The 2,985-nt window shown below is 42.7% G+C and overlaps 1 non-coding gene across 1 annotated transcript; it reads left to right on the top strand.

The window, feature by feature from the left end:
- Positions 1-2,201: 2,201 nt before the first annotated feature.
- On the top strand, positions 2,202-2,309 carry LOC112787778 (small nucleolar RNA R71). The gene has a single exon (XR_003195171.1). It is a non-coding gene; the product is annotated as a small nucleolar RNA R71 (small nucleolar RNA).
- Positions 2,310-2,985: the final 676 nt, after the last annotated feature.

The raw sequence follows: 2,985 nt of genomic DNA, 5'->3' as shown, positions 1-2,985 counted from the left end.
AGAGAGTGGTGAGAAGAAGTAAGTGAAGGTAGGTGGGGATCCTGAGTGGATCCTGTGGGGTCCACAGATCCTGAGGTGTTCAAGGATTTACATCCCTGCACCCATTAGGCATGTAAAAATGCCTTTGCATACAACTCTGGGCGTTCAGCGCCAGGTTGGTGGCCATTTTGGGCGTTCAACGCCCATTTGTGTGCCATTTCTGGCGTTGAACGCCAGAACCATGCCTGTTCTGGCGTTCAGCACCCAGAAGCTACCCATTTTGGGCGTTCAACGCCAGAACCATGCTCTGTTCTGGCGCTGAACGCCAGACAGATGCTCCTCCAGGATGTGATTTTTCTTCTGCTGTTTTTGATTCTGTTTTCAATTTTTCTATTTATTTTGTGACTCCACATGATCATGAACCTATAAAGACATAAAAAACAATGAAAATAAAAATTAGATACATAAACATTGGGTTGCCTCCCAACAAGCGCTTCTTTATTGCCAATAGCTTGACAGTGGGCTCTCATGGAGCCTTACAGATGTTCAGAGCATTGTTGAAACTCTCCAACACCAAACTTAGAGTTTGGATATGGGAGTTCAACACCAAACTTAGAGTTTGGTTGTGGCCTCCCAACACCAAACTTAGAGTTTGACTGTGGGAGCTTGGGTCGACTCTGCTTTGAGAGAAGCTTTTCATGCTTCCTCTCCATGGTTGCAGAGGGAGATCTTTGAGTTTTAAACACAAGGGAGTCCTCATTCCATTGAAGGACTATTTCACCTCTGTCAACATCAATCACAGCTCTTGCTGTGGCCAGGAAAGGTCTTCCTAGGATGATGGATTCATCCTCTTCCTTTCCAGTATCCAGGACTATGAAATCAGCAGGGATGTAAAGGCCTTCAACCTTTACTAATACGTCCTCTACTTGTCCATATGCCTATTTTCTTGAATTGTCTGCCATCTCTAATGAGATTTTAGCAGCTTGCACCCCATAGATTCCTAGTTTCTCTATTACAGAGAGGGGCATGAGGTTTATCCCTGAACCAAGGTCACACAGAGCCTTAAAGATCATGGTGCCTATAGTACAAGGTATTATGAACTTTCCAGGATCCTGTCTCTTCTGAGGCAATGTCAGTTGATCCAGATCACTTAGTTCATTGATGAACAAGGGAGGTTCAACTTCCCAAGTATCAATGCCAAATAATTTGGCATTCAGCTTCATGATTGCACCAAGAAACTTGGCAGTTTGCTCTTCAGTAACATCCCCATTCTCTTCAGAAGAGGAATACTCATCAGAGCTCATGAAGGGCATAAGGAGGTTCAATGGAATCTCTATGGTCTCTAGATGAGCCTCAGAGTCCTTTGGTTCCTCAGAGGGAAGCTCCTTATTGATCACTGGACGTCCCAGGAGGTCTTCCTCCTTGGGATTCACGTCCTCCTCTCCCTCATTGGGTTCGGCCATTTTGCTTATGTCAATGGCCTTGCACTCTCCTTTTGGATTCTCCTCTGTATTGCTTGGGAGAGTACTGGGAGGGATTTCAGTGATCCTTTTACTCAGCTGGCCCACTTGTGCTTCCAGATTTCTAATGGAAGATCTTGTTTCATTCATGAAACTTACAGTGGCCTTAGATAGATCAGAGACTAAATTTGCTAAATTAGAAGTATTTTGTTCAGAGTTCTCTGTCTGTTGCTGAGTGGATGATGGAAAAGGCTTGCTATTGCTAAACCTGTTTCTTCCACCATTATTAAAGCCTTGTTGAGGCTTTTGATCCTTCCATGAGAAATTTGGATGATTTCTCCATGATGAGTTATAGGTGTTTCCATAAGGTTCACCTAAGTAATTTACCTCTGCTATTGCAGGGTTCTCAGGATCATAAGCTTCTTCTGCATAAGAAGCCTCTTGAGTACTGTTGGATGCAGCTTGCATTCCATGCAGACTCTGAGAGATCATATTGACTTGCTGAGTCAATATTTTATTCTGAGGCAATATGGCATTCAGAGTATCAACTTTAAGAACTCCCTTCTTCATAGGCGTCCTATTACTCACAGGATTCCTTTCAGAAGTGTACATGAACTGGTTATTAGCAACCATGTCAATAAGCTCTTGAGCTTCTGCAGGCGTTTTCTTTAGGTGAATGGATCCACCTACAGAAGTGTCCAGTGACATCTTTGATAGCTCAGATAAACCATCATAGAATATATCCAGGATGGTCCATTCTGAAAGCATGTCAGAAGGACACTTTTTGGCCAACTGTTTGTATCTTTCCCAAGCTTCATAGAGGGATTCACCTTCTTTCTGTCTGAAGGTTTGAACATCAGCTCTAAGCTTGCTCAGCTTTTGAGGAGGAAAGTACTTGGCTAAGAAAGCCGTGACCAGCTTATTCCAAGAGTTCAGGCTGTCTTTGGGTTGAGAATCCAACCATAATCTAGCTCTGTCTCTTACAGCAAAAGGGAAAAGCATGAGCCTGTAGACTTCAGGATCTACTCCATTAGTTTTAACAGTATCACATATCTGCAAGAATTCAGTTAAGAACTGAAAAGGATCTTCAGATGGAAGTCCATGAAACTTGCAGTTCTGCTGCCTCAGAGAAACTAATTGAGGTTTCAGCTCAAAGTTGTTTGCTCCAATGGCAGGAATGGAGATGCTTCTTCCATGTAAATTGGAATTAGGTGCAGTAAAGTCACCAAGCATCTTCCTTACATTATTATTATTTTCGGCTGCCGTCTCCTCTTCCTGTTCGAAAATTTCTGAAAGGTTATCTCTGGATTGTTGTATTTTAGCTTCTCTTAGTTTCCTTTTTAGAGTCCTTTCAGGTTCTGGATCTGCTTCCACAAGAATGTTCTTATCCTTGCTCCTGCTCATATGACAAAGAAGATGGCACAGAAAAATAATAATAATAGAGATCCCTTATACCACAGTATAGGGATTCCTTTGTGAGTGGAAGAAAAGAGGGGGAGACAAAGAATGTAATGTAATGGAAGAAACACAACTGTGAGGAGGGTTG

The sequence above is a fragment of the Arachis hypogaea genome, chromosome 20, assembly GCF_003086295.3.
Source record: "Arachis hypogaea cultivar Tifrunner chromosome 20, arahy.Tifrunner.gnm2.J5K5, whole genome shotgun sequence".
NCBI lineage: Eukaryota > Viridiplantae > Streptophyta > Magnoliopsida > Fabales > Fabaceae > Arachis > Arachis hypogaea.
Note: the sequence above shows the minus strand (reverse complement) of the source record. Positions and strands in the feature narration are given on the sequence as shown.